This window comes from Cydia fagiglandana, chromosome 23 (assembly GCF_963556715.1).
Source record: "Cydia fagiglandana chromosome 23, ilCydFagi1.1, whole genome shotgun sequence".
NCBI lineage: Eukaryota > Metazoa > Arthropoda > Insecta > Lepidoptera > Tortricidae > Cydia > Cydia fagiglandana.
This window is the reverse complement of record NC_085954.1, coordinates 6,664,274-6,681,023: the sequence shown is the minus strand read 5'-3', so window position 1 is coordinate 6,681,023 and position 16,750 is coordinate 6,664,274. Positions and strand designations below refer to the sequence as shown.

General features: G+C 38.5%; 1 protein-coding gene across 1 annotated transcript in view; it reads right to left on the bottom strand.

Annotated features, from left to right (window-relative positions):
• Positions 1 to 12,895, bottom strand: part of LOC134675919 (pleckstrin homology-like domain family B member 1) — a 163,414-nt gene extending 150,519 nt beyond the window's left edge. Inside the window, exon 1 of the mRNA XM_063534263.1 lies at positions 12,634 to 12,895. The gene's annotated coding sequence lies outside the window, so the exon portion shown is untranslated. The remainder of the gene's footprint in view (positions 1 to 12,633) is intronic.
• Between the last annotated feature and the right edge of the window lie 3,855 nt (positions 12,896 to 16,750).

The window sequence follows — 16,750 nt, the reverse complement described above, 5'->3', positions numbered from 1 at the left end:
GTCGAACTGATCTGATGATGGAGACAGGAGGTGGCCATAGAAACGTCGACTTGTATGTAACTATGTAATGGAATCTAAGGTAACTAATTTAACCATCTTCCAAGGATCGTAGCGTCATGAAAATTGGCAGCTGTATGTAGTTCTGATGACAATACAATAATATGGTACTGTCGAACTGATCTGATGATGGAGACAGGAGGTGGCCATAGGAACTCTGTGATGAAACAACGCAACCTATTTGTGTTAGGGGTTTTTAGAATTGTCTCAATGAGTATTAGTTGTCTGTCGTAAGAAAAGTACAGTCAACGATAAAAGCTTGTACCAAAAATGAAATTTTTGCCAAAAACTTATCTATTGTTTATTTATTTATTAGACATCTATGTATCTAAATATTTATATATTTAGATACATAGATGTCTGAATATCAATGTCTGAATACCCTCAACACAAGCTTTTTAGAGCTTACCGTGTAGGGCTTCGTAAATTTGTGTAAAAATGTCCTATAATATTTATCTTATGATGACTGATGACTTTTTTTTATCTTTATCTTTATCCCTAGTTTATTTTTTCATGAACTTTTACAGCTAGTGTTCTATTTGGGGCAAATTACACCCCACCTCCACTGTGGCATCATATTTTACTTGTATTGTATTGTATTGTATTGTATTTATTTATTTGCGTTAAGTACATGTACATGCAAATACAGTTTTATAGGTACAAGGTAGGTATATACAATTATTTACAATATTTACATTAATTATTATCCATTACAATTTCAATTATGTTTATAATTTAATTGGCACAAAATTAGAAAAACATTGAAAATACATTAAAATTAAAATCGATATAAAATAAATTTAAAACTACACATACACACATAAAGCTTACAAATTACAGTCCAAACTATATAATAATTACAACTAGAATTACTAAACAATAAAACCCCCACTCATAAAAAGAACCCCCATTACAGTCATAATATCTTAAATCTAGCTAAAAATATAAATGAAGGTACTTATTTACTACCTATGTGAATAGTAATCAGATCGGGCATATTCTGTCAAAATAACTGATATTGGGTTAGATAACAGTTGAAACGGTTCTCAATATATTTTTATTAAAACAATATCAGTTTAGGTAGGTATATTCTATATCAATGACTAATATGTACTGACATACTGTACGATGCCAATACAGCGTAAAGGATGACTCACGTTAGACCGGGCCGTGTCCGAGCCGGAGCTTCGTTTACTATGGAAAGCATCACGCGATCACCGATCAGCCGTCATAAAAAATTACATGTCGGACGCCCAGGTCCGGGCACGGCCCGCTCTAGCGTGAGTCGTCCCTAAACTGTAAACACTTTTAAAAGTAATTTTAGAATTGGTTGTAGGAAAGATAAATTTAAGAAAATAGTAAAAACTTACCACAATTGTCAATCCAAGTTTGCAATCGAGCACTGTCGCCAGTTGGGAAGTGGAACATCGGCTTCTGACCGATCATGGCCTTACATTGGTAATACGAACACGTGGGTGGCATTGTTCTCCAGCAGCCGGCGTATACAAATCGTCGCGAATTTTCGAGAGTCCAAATCCAAGCCAGGTCGTCGTGATTGCAGTAATTGTCGGAGTCCTATTAATTGCCAGTCGCGTATATGGAACGTCCGTAAAAAGTCCGTTTGAAAGCCAAGTCGAGAGTCGTTTGAGATTAAGAGAGCGTTGTGAGAGAGCGCCATAACTTTGGCCTATTCTCGGCTAGAAGGCGTTGACGACACCGTTTGATATTTAACAATTTGAACACATATCAGTGAAAGAACATGGGTCAGTATGGAACTATAAAAATTAAAAATCATTTATCCGTATACATATTTTGATGAATTTATACATTTTCAATTTTATTTTAAGTTTTAATCGTGTGTCGATAGATGGCAGTAAATGTACCGTGACTACAAAATTTACTATGGCAATAGCCCTCTATGCTCTAAAAAGGAAAACAATCGGACACAGATATTGACAATATCAAAAAGAATAGATAGTATAGAGGGGTCCTGTCAAAGTAAATTTTGTAGTCACGGTACATTTACTGCCATCTATCGACACACGATTAAAACTTAAAATAAAATTGAAAATGTATAAATGAATTAAAATATGTTTACGGATATATGATTATTAATTTTTATTGTTCCACAATGACCCATGTTCTTTCACTGATACGTGTTAAAATTGTTAAATATCAAACGGTGTCGCCAACGCCATCTAAACGACAATAGGCCAAAGGTATATGGCGCCATCTATTCGACAGTGACTTTTGCTTGACATCCGAGGCACGTTTTTTTCTTAGACTTTATTTATCTTATACGGAGTTATATATATCTCTGACAATATTAAACTGTGTTGAAAAAAACCGGCCAAGTGCGAGTCGGACTCGCGTTCCAAGGGTTCCGTACATTACCCAATTTTGTAACCGAAGCTAAGCAACGTAGGGCGGGGTCAGTACTTGGATGGGTGACCGTTTTTGGTACACACTTTAAAAAAAAATCGCAAACAAGTTACGCGTCGGATCCTAATGATTTGATATACTGAACTAACGTGAACTAACGAATATCTATCGATTCTAAATGAAAGAAACCATAAAATCAATTATGGGGCGGTAGCGTGAAGTTGACCGCCCCACTTATGTTTTTTTTTAATACGTAATGTAATCGGATCCTAACGATTTCACATGCTGAACTAACATGAACTAACGATGAACTAACGACTACATATCGATTCCAATTGATAGGAACCATAAATACAGTTTTGGAGCGGAAGACGGTGTTGGCGCTATCCCCTATTTTTAAAAAATTCGCATACAAGTTATGCGTCGGATCCTAACGATTTGATATACTGAACTAACGTGAACTAACGATTATCTATCGATTCTAATCGATAAAAACCATAAAATCGGTTTTGGGGCGGTAGCGTGAAGTTGACCTCCCCACTTTCGTTTTAAAAAAAAATCCATCTTGTAGTCGGATCCTAACGATTTAATATACTGAACTAACGTGAACTAACGATGAACTAACGATTCTAATTGAAAGAATCCATAAAATCAGTTTTGGGGTGGTAGCGTGAAGTTGACCGCCCCACTTGTGTTATTTTTTAAAAATACGTAATGTAGTCGGATCCTAACGATTTCACATGCTGAACTATCATGAACTAACGATGAACTAACGACTACATATCGATTCCAATTGATTGGAACCATAAATACAGTTTTGGAGCGGAAGACGGTGTTGCCGCTCCCCTACTTTAAAAAAAAATTCGTACACAAGTTATGCGTCGGATCCTAACGATTTGATATACTGAACTAACGTGAACTAACGATGAACTAACGATATAGATATGCCATTTGCGGGCACTCGATATGGGGCGGTCAACTTCACGTGAAGTTGACCTCCCCACTTTCGTTTTTAAAAAAAAACATCTTTTAGTCGGATCCTAACGATTTAATATACTGAACTAACGTGAACTAACGATGAACTAACGATTCTAATTGAAAGAATCCATAAAATCAGTTTTGGGGCGGTAGCGTGAAGTTGACCGCCCCACTTATGTTATTTTTTTAAAATACGTAATGTAGTCGACGTACGCTCACGTCAAACGAAAATCAATCTTATCGGTTGTCTATAAAATCGGTCTTATAGTGTCATCAAATATAACGTTTACTTATTTATCATAAACTCATGGTCAGAATAATCGATGATACACAACCTTTAAATATCAATTCATCTCTAAAGCGATTTTTTTTTTTCAATATTACGAATTTTCAACCTACTATTACTATACAAAAATGCGGCGGCCTCGTGTTAGCCGGCACCGCAGCTTACTTTAAGCGCTTGCAACTTTAATGGGATTTACAAGCTCATACATTATTTTTGAACCATTTTAAAGTATTATCATTACGCTGTAGTCACTTACTCGTAAGTTAATAATTGTTATAATCACCACTTGTCTTTTCTAAATTAAACGTTTGAAGATCCACATGAACCTTTCTATCTAAAAACATCATCATCGCATCTCTAATAACCGCATCGCATCGTATTTCTAATAACTTCATCATAGCATCATCTAGTAACCGACAAAACGCTCTTTTTTTTTAAACACACTATTGGTACTGATACTGATACCGGATGGACTATGGGACTATGGGGTCCATCACACAACGTTGCCTCTATAGTCGTTATTTTTTCTTACTCAAAATAGCAAAAATGCAAACTAATTAAAATTCAGTTGCTAACAAAGAAGCAAGAGATACTTTTAATGACTATTATTTACTCGAGAGTTTTAAAACTACCTGCAACTACATCATGCCTACTATTTGAAAATTTCTTATAAATATGTAGATAGTTATATACTTACAAGCAATCACCAAACTTATATCTGGAACATGTAATCGTCCCAAACTCATGAAATAAAATACTTTTTAATTCTATACCTAACTTACGTTTCATAAAACGTAGAATTCAAAATAAACCTTAAAATCCTATTGTGGGTTAGTGGTACGTTAACACTTCTGATTTGTGGTGGTTCTTCTAGTATGGTTACTCTGCTATTAATAATATAAGGATGGAGGTACTTGCGTTTACTCAGATCTGACCAATCCTTCACAGTCTGTCCTCTTTGACCGCCTGCACCCAAGTGAACGAACTGCCCGAGCCTGTCCAACTGGCTCCGTTCCGTGTCCCCACTACCTACCGTGTTGCCAGTAGTATAATGTTATTTTCCCAACCACCCCTGTATTAATCAGGGTAATGCTAATGTTGCCACATTAAAATTATTATTCAACGCTATCTTTAATGTAAATATAAATAAATCATGACAAAAGTATGAATGCAATTTAACTAAGTTTTAAAAATAAAATGAAGTCTTCTTTCAGCAAAATATGCTATCTATGATATTTAAGGTACTTTCCCTCCATGTGGCATCGCCGTGGGACGCCCTGTATAGCTTTCTCATGTTTCTCGATTACAGTTACAATACATAAATTAACGTATTTCTCTTGACAGTTCATACAGTACCGGTCAAAAGTTTAAGTTCACTCTGTAAATTCGGTTAAATAAAGCTATAACACAATGTACTAATAAAAGTATTTAATAATCTTTTATTACATAATAAATTAAAGGTAATTCTCTAATTTAAAACCACAATTAAATAACAAAAAGATCAGTTTTTGCCAACTTTAGACTCTTCAAAATATCCGCCTTTTGCTTTCAATGCTGCCATACACACTTTCGGCATTCGCGTAATTAGTTTTTGCAGTGTTGATGTCGAAATTTTATTCCAACAAATGTATAGGTATTCCCAAAGCTGTTCTTTATTAGTTGGCCGCATTTTTCTCACACTCCTGTCCAATTCATCCCATAACAACTCAATCGGATTGAGGTCGGGCGATTGAGGAGGCCAATCCATATATTTTAATTCTTTTTGGTTCTCTTTGGATGAAATGTAGTTTTTGCACAACTTCGACGTATGCTTGGGATCGTTGTCTTGTTGGAAAACAAAACCTCTGCCTACAATCCGTTTTCCAGATGGAAAAGCGTGACGTTGCAAAATGTTATGATACATTTTCTTATCCATTATGCCATTGACTCTCACGAGATCACCAACTTTATCACCCGCAAAGCATCCCCAGACCATAACTGATCCTCCACCGTGCTTCACTGTTGGCATCACGCATTGCTTTATCATTCGTTCGCCTACTTGTCGTCGAACATATTGACGACGTCTCCCTCCAAAAATTTCAAACTTCGATTCGTCAGAAAATAAAACTTTAGACCACTGTCCAGACGTCCAGTTTTTGTGTTTCTGGGCCCATTTCAACCTCTTAACTTTATTCTGACTACGTAACAAGGGTTTTTTGGCAGCAATACGACCTTTTAGACCATAGTTTCGCAGACGCCGTTGCACTGTCGAAACCGATACTCGCTGTTCTCGGGTGGCGTTGAGTTCTTCGCAAATTTCTGGAGCAGTTAGAGTACGTTGGCGTTTGCTCTGCACGCAAATAAATTGGTCTTCGCTTTTAGACGTGACTTTTGGCCTACCTGATCGAGATCGACTGCAATTAAGACCGGTTTTTTGTTTTCGTTTCAAAGTACTCACGACAGCGGTTTGAGAAACCTTCATTTTTTCAGCGATTTTCCGCGTCGTGTAGCCCTCATTTGACAGAGTTACAATAACAGCACGAGTTTCGACACTAAAATCGGCTTTGCGACCCATTTTAAATGATTTCTAACTTCACGAAATCTCATAGGAAATACGGAACAAAAATATTAAATGGATCAAATTTTCCGAATAACATAAAACGATTCCTCCAAGAGGTATTTTTATTGTTATTTGGTAGTCGTGGAAACAATTAAACGTTTGAAATTCAAAACATATTCTATATTTGAACATAATTAAATATGATAACCTTATTTCGCAGAGTGAACTTAAACTTTTGACCGGTACTGTATTTCTAACTGATAAACATAACAGTACAGTCACCTGCAATGGCTGCAATAGTATGTTACACAAGTGAGTCAGACGAAGTCGCGGGCAAAAGCTAGTGTGAAAGTAAGTATGTGTTTTCACTATTAGCCAATGGATTTTCCGCATCCGCTGAACAAGCGGTATTTTAATGCAGTTTTATTGAACAGTGTCTGAGAAGTATTGAGAAAGTATCAGAAACAAAGTTCTTGCAACAAAACATGACATCTTCAGTCGTGAATAAAAATGTCAAAAACATACTTATTTATTACGCAAACAGTTCCCGTTTTTTGCTCCACAACACCCGCTTACCGAACCCAAGCTTCCAGTATAACCTTGATCCCTTTGCTCGTACATTTTGTATGTACTTTGAGGGCAGAATACAGTGGTTCTTTACTAAAGCGTTGGAGATAGTAGCATTGTCTGTGGTTGTCACTGGCCGAAACAAATCAACTGTCATTCACAAACCACTATCTACTCATCTCTAAAAACACACCCAGTATAATCTGACCTCTCAGTCCTAACAAGTATATAGTAAACTTAACACTGGTTTGACGCTCAGCGGTCGGCAAACTTCGTGAATGGAAACACCGTTTTCCCAGACGAACAATTCCATGGACGAATTTTTGAATTTCGAAATTTGGAACGTGACTTCACGCGCGTTTGGCGGTTGTGCAACGGCGGTTTGGGTAAAAACGGGAATTTGGGAAAAAAATCGTTTCTCATGCATGTCAATGAATTGATGTTCAGTTTGATGGCATTATTAAAATCTAAATCATTACTATTCGATTCCAATCTCTTCTTCTTGCAGGGGCTTGGACGTGGTAACATTTGTGAATAATCTCTCTCTTCCTAGTTATCTATCCCACATGGTGGTGGGCACAGAACATATTATTCTTATTTCTGTGGTGGTGGGGTCAGCTTTCCTGCTTAACCTTCTCCAATTCGCCCTGACAACGACATACTCACTCGACATTTGTAACAATTGTGACCGACTATATGAGAAATCCAAAAAAACTGAATCGAACTTGCTCACAATATGTAAAATATTGTAAAACACGAGCTGTATAGAGGAGAACAACCGGACAGACATACTTACGATAGGATAGCTTCTTTTTCGCCCAAGCTGAATTGGAGACCTTGGCTTCGCTCTGCAATTTTCACATAGGACGGCATTAACAAATTCTCACGCCTCCTGTCTTCTCCTTCGCACGTGTTAATTTGGGACAGGATGGAAATAAATCAATTTAATTATAGACATACTTGCATCTCGCTTTAAACCCACAGCGGATTAAGTAAAACTATACCTTAACTCAACTGAATAAGGCTTAAACTGACAGCTATTTAATTTGGTGTTTAATGACGGAATAATGCAATGAAATATGCACTTTATGTACATACAGTCAGGGTTGCGATTGCCATATTCCATATGCAACTGTAATTAAAGGACCGGACAGTTGGTGGCAGATTTCAAGAAGGAAGAAAGAAATGTATATATATGGTGAATGAACAAGCTATAATATTTATCATACACTACTTACATATCGGGTGGAACTGAACGAAGGACTTTTATGCTTCAAAATGTTGGAGCGGCACGGGCACACGCACAGTCGCACACGTCACGCAAGCGGTGTGCCGTCTCTCATAACGATCTGTATACTACAACGCCGCACGCGCACGTGCACGTCACGCACACGGTGTGCACAGGCCTTTAATAAGAAGTTAATGTTCTTTGATGTGTATCGTGAATTAGCACGCAATTAATTCAAAGCAATAGGAAGCGTTATCTTCGTAATTACTAATTACTTACCTTTCAGGAAACTGGGCATTTTATTTTGTGGTGCACGCATTTTTAGGGTTCCGTACCCAAGGGTAAGGGTAAAACGGGACCCTATTACGGCTATTACTAAGACTCCGCTGTCCGTCCGTCTGTCACCAGGCTGTATCTCACGAACCGTGATAGCTAGACAGTTGAAATTTTCATAGATAATGTATTTATTTCTGTTACCGCTATAACAACAAATACTAAAAAGTACGGAACCCTCGGTGGGCGAGTCCGACTCGCACTTGTTTACATTATTTAAATTGGTATAGGTATAGGCAGGAGTTGCGGTAAATGATTAGTTACACAATTTACACATGGTTATAGGTCTACTCTACCACATAAGTAACTCTGGACTCTGGAGGTTGGTAAAGTTTCGAGGTGATTTTCTAGTAGAATTAGAAGGTAGGTACATAGTAGAAGGTCATCATCATCATGATCATCTCAGCCATAAGACGTCCACTGCTGAACACAGGCCTCCCCCTTTTAGGGGGTGGATGCCATAATCGCCACGCTTGGCAGGCGGGTTGGCGATCGCAGTCGAGTACACCGAATTTGAGGTACGCTGCTGCCCGTCCACCGGTGGTCTTAGTAGGTGGGTTAGTAGAAGGTAATCAACAAAAAACTGGCCAAGTGGAAATCGGACTCGCGCACGAAGGGTTCCGTACCATTACCCAAAAACGGCAAAAAATCACGTTTGTTGTATGGGAGCCCCACTTAAATATTATTGTTTTTAGTAGAATTGTTGTTATAGCGGCAACACTGGGTACGGAACCCTAAAAAAGAGTGAGTAAAAAGTTTTGTATTACAATTTTTAGCAACAAAAAAGTACCCGCGTAGCATAGATATACAGGGTGTTACTGACCATCGGGCTTTAAATCCAGGGCTCGATTCTACTCTCTAAACTGAGCTACTTTTATTATGGCACCAACCCCGAAATCCCGAACTTTTTTTTAATTGTTCATACATTTTGGCTAATCAGCTGTCGACGTTTTCTATGGATAAGCCAAAAAAAATTCTCCGATTTTACGGTTGGTCCCATAGTAAAAGTAGCTCAGTTTAGCGAGTAAAATCAAGCCCTGGAATTAAAGCCCCATGGTCAGACACATACTGTATGTTACTTGACGTTTCATATAATTTCAGAATGTCCATTTAAAATGGGAGTGCTACTTCAATTGTAGCGTATGGCGGTAGCTAATAAGTTAGATTCTGTAAATAAAACTTTTTTTTTATTTTGTAGGAAGCAAACGCGAATACCGCCCATGGACACCCACAACACCAGAGGGGCTGTAAGTGCGTTGCCGGCCTTTAAGATGGGAGTACGCACTTTTCTTGAAGGTTTACAGGTCTATATCTGGATATACTGCAAGCGACGGTTCATTCCACAGTTTAGAGAGACAGGAAATTATTCAATGTTCACTCTAGTCTTTAAATTATCATAATAATATCTATTTTGTTTGTTTTGTTTTGTTTTAAGATTGACTTTCATTGTACAGTCATCAGCAATAGTATCTTACACAACTAGGGCCGCAAAAATATATGACGCGCTCTTATTGCGCTCCAAATAAGAACGTGTCACATATTTTTGCGGCCCTAGTTGTGTAAGGACAAACCTGGGCAGCCAGAAGTAAGGGAGGAGCCCAAGAGGATGAACAGGAATAGCATGAAAGACTACCTAGTAAGACCAATGGCTGAACCCACACCTGGACCATCTTCAAAAAACTAACAAGTAACAACAAAAACCGGAAATCAAAATCAAAACAACCAACTGATCACAAGGAAAAACAACAAAAACAACCTCCCCCAAGCCGGCTGGTCCCCGTGGGGGAAAACGACCAACACCCTCCATTTAAGAAAAAGAAATAAACAACAACAACATATAAAACAACAACAACAACATAAAGATTGGAGGAGGCCTTTGCCACCTGGCAAACGGACACACATAAAAAAAGGAATTAGGGAAATATATGAACAAGAAATGTATTGTCGGAGTAAAAAGGCTAAATAAATAAATAAATAAATAGTTGTGTAAGATACTATTGCTGATGACTGTACCTGTCAATAATGCTTATGAAAATAAATGATGAGTTGATCTCCTTTGTTTATAGTCTAGATATACTATTCTTGGAAGTTTTCTAAATAACTTGGCCATGAGTTAAAGGGTTTTTTGATAAGGTTTATTGATAATGTATTCTAAGGGGATTGATAGGTGATCTTGGAATATTAAAATGAGTGAAAAATTCGAATATTGGTTCATAAGAGTAATGTAAGTATTTATCGTAAAGCAAACATTAAAAAAATAACATAGAAAATGAAATACAAAGATCAATAGTAGGTAGCAAAGGCATTGTTAAGACCTAAAAGTGATTTCTTCCAAATAACCTTTGGGTAACAGGGCACTGATAACTTACAACAATGAAATTAAAACCTCTAATGAGATGGGACAATGACATTGCGCAGGTAACTGGCCATACCTGGAGCAGAGTTGCAATAGATCGGAGAGAGTCGAGAAGGTTGGAAGAGGCCTTTGCCGAAGGGCAAGCAAAGAATACGAAAGATGGGAGATAATAGAGGGATAATGTGGGAATACTTTGAATTTTTCTTGCACCTATTACTACTTGTTCTCTGTTTGGCCCGAGGGTTAACTGGTAGAGAATGCCTTCTTAAGGGATTAAGTTTGCCTTTTGTACAATTTTTTACTGTGCAATAAAGTTTAAATAAATAAATAAATAAATAAATGTGCAACTGTTCTTTGTTGTGTAAATAAAGGCTATTTTATTTTTATTATTTATTTATTTATTTTATTATTTTGGTCAGTTTTGTTTATACACTGCCAAATATTTAGCCCAAATCATGGAATAGAAGCGTTTGCAAGAAACAGTCTGCCACAATTTTCCTCCAAATACAAAAAATATGTTATTTAGGGTTCTGTACCCAAAGGGTTACCCTACTACGGCTACTACTAAGGGCCTAAGGGGACCCTATTACTAAGACTACGCTGTCCATCTGTCTGTCTGTACCCAGGCTGTATCTGATGAACAGAGCTCGGCGGGGGTGAGCTGTTTTCAGAGTTTGCACAACATGGACATGCCTTGTCATTCGATGGTATGTGGTATAATTTAATAACTAAATAAATTATTTCATTAAGGCTGCCTTTCCGCTACGATCTTTACATCGCCATTAAAACTAATGAATTTTATAGCAACCTTTTTTAGTAAAACCTCTTCAAATAATATGTATATCCATCCAAATGCTACTATTAAAGTTTATTTGTACATAAGGCATTGTCATTTTAGTTTAATTATAATGAATAAAGTTTTATTTTAATAATTCTTACTAAGGTGTATCTATATTAATATCTACACTTGACATAAGTGACGTCAAAATGGCTCACCCCTGCCGAGCTCTGCTGATGAATTGTGATAGCTAGGCAGTTGAAATTTTCACACATGATGTAACAGCTAGAAATATAGTGTCAGCACTGCCAGCAGTGCCAAGCTAGTTTTCAGTTCCATATTTATTCCATACAATATTCTATCAATCAGCCACTTTACTGAGATGGTTTCTTAGAATAGTAATATAAAAATATAAATAATAAAAAAAAATATCCTATATACGTCCCTCTGCTGGGCACAGGCCTCCTTTCAAGCAAGAAAGGATTTGGGCCATAGTCCCCACGCTGGCCCAATAAATAAATATTAGACTAAGGCCCACTTGCACCATTCCACTAACCCGAGGTTAACCGGTTAAACCTGGCGTTACCATGGTTACCAGTACAATTTGACACTTGGTTAACGGTTTAACAGCTTAACCCCGGGTTAGCGGAATGGTGCAAGTAGGCCTAAGAAACCGCTGATAGGTCTATAATCTAGAGTCTAGTTCTACTGTGGATAGTTCTATTAATAGTAAACAAAATTGCCTGAATTATGAGTTTTATGACCATATATAAAAGTTCGAAAACAAGAACGTTGAATAATCAAGAAACAATAAGTTATTTTAATAACACAAACAAGAGAGATATCGACAAGTTATGAATAGAATTATCATTCAACAAGTTATTTTGGCTTCATGATTCATGACTTACGCCGATTTCATGAAATTAAAAAAGCACAAGCAGATGCGTTCAAGATACTTTGGAGTGAAAAGTAAATTTAAGTAACTTGAATCGGGGTCAGATCTGAGCAAAAAATTCGTTTCGCAAGCCTGCAGTCTGCTTCAAGTAGTTCAAGTAAACGCCAGATTACCTTGTTCATCCGTAACTAAATAAAGTGGCCAGAAATAATTATTGCAAAATAAAGCACTTACTTGATTTTCGAAGTTAAACCACCCAGTTGGAATCACACAAACGTTCGAACTTCAAAATAAACACAAAACGACAAACGAAACTACAGAACAAACACTGCAAGTTTAATTTTTGCAAACACAAAATGATATCACATGTATTCACAACACTGGTAAGATGTATAGTTAGTTGAGTTTAGTAAAATAGTCGGCGAAATAAGTTTTGTTAAATAACAAACGTAAATAAACAAGATAAATGAAGCGAAACACACGAAACGGGCTCGATGACTAACCCAACTGAACTGACATCATGACATGCGTCAGTGAGTGAATGAAAATATTTATGAAAACAACGAATGAGTGTTTTGTTTTAGCTTCGGTTCGTTCGATACATTCACTCACTTGACTGTCAAATTGATTTTAGTGTGACCATCCCGAAATAAAATAAACTACTATGCATTCTGTTGTTCATCTGAAAAAGTAAAATCCAATGCTCAGTAAAGCGCTTATTACATCAGCGCTCTGATCATGGTCGCCGGACATTATTTGCTTTTCCTACAAAAAGTACCCGCCTCTCTTCCGAAAGGTGATAACTCAGTTTGTGGTTTTTTATTTCGTTACGTCACTGCGTCAAATTCATTTGACTTTTTACGAAATAGATGCCAGTGCAACTTGATAACAAACCACCAAATTCATAATATGCAAATTCTACTATTACGGTACAAAAATAAATATCCTCACATGGTAGCCCTGACTGGATATTCCTACGATATTCGGAGATCACTGACACTCCGATCAACGCAATGTTATTTGTATAGCAATGGAGTTTTCAGCATCATCTTACTTTTTAAAATGACGGTATTGAACAGTGTCAAATTATTGTTTGTTAAGCATATACTAGAATAAAATAAGGTAAAATAAAACCTAGCATAGGAACCTGGAACCCGCGCCATCTATAAAAACATTACACTCCTTATAAATAATAAATAATTAAGTTTTGAAGAATGGAACGAATTAGAAACGTAAAAATATCCAGTATTGCCATGCAGAAACATTCACGCTTTTTCTGCGATTTCCATAATGAAATTAGTTTTGCTGTTAGAAAAGTGTATTAGCATTTATATGGAATTATTTATTACTTATTACATTATTTAACAAAATGCTTAGGTATGTAAAAATGAAGCTTAGCGTCGAAGGCTCACCTCGCTTGACAACAGAAGCGTTTTAGAAAATCTGTGAGAGTTTTATTTATTATATATATATTCAGTATGAAGCGAAAAAAAAAAGTTGACCGGACTTCCCTTAAAAGGTCCAGAAGGGCAATAAGCCACCACCTTTTTGAAGTCGGTTAAATAGTAAGTGAAGTGTGATATTATTATACTTAAATAAGATTTTGCTCGCATGTTTTATTAGGCGTTTTTTTGCTATTTGCCATGAATTTTGCCTTAATGGCTTAAAACATCATGTTTCTTGGATGCTTGGATGATTTACACTTTCTCCCTTAAATACCCTTTCAATGACAGAATCTATCCTATTGTAACTTGAGTAACCCAACAAATCGAGAGACGACCTGTGGTCAGAGGGCCTTCCGCGGACACCGAATTTCTGTCAATCTAAGTAATTAGGTAGGTACGCTTTAATTGGAGTAAATGGGAAGGTGCCAATTTGCGAACTTCGGTATTCGCAGTAACAAATTGAAATCATCTGTTCAACGTGTCTTCCGGTTCCGCGAAGACCAGAGTGGCTACCGCGAACCACGTTCGACGTGTTGCCTTTCTTTCGCACTTATAAATTCGTACGTAAGTGTGACAGGGAGGCAACACGTCGAACGTGGTTCGCGGTAGACCCTCAGGCGTTTTCCAAAAAGCCCGCTCCACACTCGTGCGCGAATCGCGGCGCGAAGCCGCGAACGTGAGTATGGAGTCGCTTACTGAGCTTAACCTCAACTGGCTTAAGAAGCCATTTGAGGGTAATAGATTTGGTTTACTCTTTTTTAGATACCTAAAGATACAGACTATAGTCGCACCAAACAAAGTCTGCAGCGGATTTGATAGCCCACGCAGTGTGTGTTATGTATACGTCATAATTTCATAGAAGTTTGACGTTTAAAATGACACTTATGCCGGCTACATACGTAACGATAAATCGTTGCGATAAAACTGTGCAGTCCGACTGTGCGATAAATCGAACGTTCCTAGTGCCTCCACACGCCTCCGATATCGGCGTCGATCGTCAGTTCTCCGCAGAAGCTCACGCAAGAAACATGTTATCCATGTCATCAAAGTTAATATGGAAGTTTAGTTTTCTTAAATTTTCTAATGTTCCGCGCAACTTTCTTATTTTTTTTCTGTCATAAGAAACTTCTCCTGACAATAACCAAACAATGTATGACAATGTATACAGGCAGAGAGTGTGGAACTGCATCTTACCGAGCATCTTGAATAGATTTTCAAAGGAATTACTAAAACTTATAGAAGGACGGACGAATAGACAAGCAAGAAATATTATTAAAAAATACCTAATTAAAATAAGAGGGCAGTATACCGAAATCACCGAATTATATGACCTATTATGCTATTATGTACCTATAAAAAATATTAATTATTATTTGTATCTCCGTTTTAAAACTCTCGGGTCTTTCGAGCCCGGTCATTTATAAGGCGTGCGTGGGGATATGGATCCAACACGTAGAGGCCGTTTGGAGAAATTTGATGTCATGTAGAACGCCTGCTGGAACCCATTCACGGGTACATCAATAAATACCCGTGAACCGGTTTCAGCAGGCATTGGAAGCTATTGTAAAGAATATGGTCAGAATACTGGTCTATGGTTTAAGTTTGGGTGGAAAAAAGACTGGGCTATTGCAAAGAAGTCCGGACACCTGCCATAACACTGTTTGCACAAGTTATCGAGACAGGTGGTGACTCGCCACTCGTTAGATGGGCACCTGATGCGCCATCGTAAAGACGGCCAGGCGCAACACCGGCGTGAGCGGCTCAGGGGTGTCGAGAGGTGGTGCTGCGCTTTCTCCGAAGTTACTCGCGGCGTTATGCCCTTTAACACTTCCACCCCTGGAGCATATAGCTCTAGCGACTCCTCTCTGGACGGCCAATGAAGGCGAGCCAGAGCTGAGAGTCCTGCGGGTCCCCTTGGGGTCCACTCCGACCGACGAAGACACGCCGGAGACGGAGACCCTGACCGACTCTCGGGAGCACTCGGGTCCGTGGGGTCGTTACTCCCCAACAGCTCGCCACAAGCTGCCCTGCGGGCTTAATTATTATTATTATTATTTGTATGTCTTTTCCATATCTCGGGACCATGGGGTCCCGGACCTTTGGGAGGCGTACGTGGGGCCGAAGCCAACAGCGCAGAGGCCCTTTAAGACACTTTAATCTAAAAGCAAGGGATACACGTGGCGGATACCATCCCCGAACGCACAATGTGATACATCAAGAGATGGTCCCCGCCAGGTGCAAAGACTATTGCAGTGCAGCACTTTTGTGCTGCGATGGGAACTAAGGTCATGGGCTATAGATTTGAAAGTTGGATGGACTGGATAATGGGCTATGGGAGAGACTAGCGGACACCTGCCGTGACAATCAGTCTCAAAATTGTATAAGACAGGTGGTGACTCGCCAACTCATTGAGTGGGCCCCGCAATGGCCGCACGCACAGTGCGACAACAGGGCAACACTTTGGAGCGGCTGTGAGGTTGTCGAGAGGTGAGTCTGCGGTAGCCAGATCCCGGTAATCCGTTCAAGGGCCGCCGGCGTTATGACATTTTACACTTCCAACCTGGAGCATAGGTCCCGCTCTTGCGACTCCACTCTGGCCGGCCGGTGAAGGCAAGCACAGAGGCGAGGGCCAGATGACAGGGCCCTCTGGAATAGGGGTCCGCGGTGTCGCCACTCACCGTCAGCTCGCCACAAGCTGCCCCCGCGGGGTTATTATTATTATTATTATTTATTATTTTATTTGATACACTAGCAGCTCTTAGAGCTGATGCGTGTATATCAAAGCACTTGTATTTTATTTTGCACTTTTTAAAGTTCTAAAATGTGTATCCAGTCTATTTTTGAAAGTGTTGACCGACGGTGCACTAACAACAGTATCTGGTAGAGAGTTCCACACATTTACCACA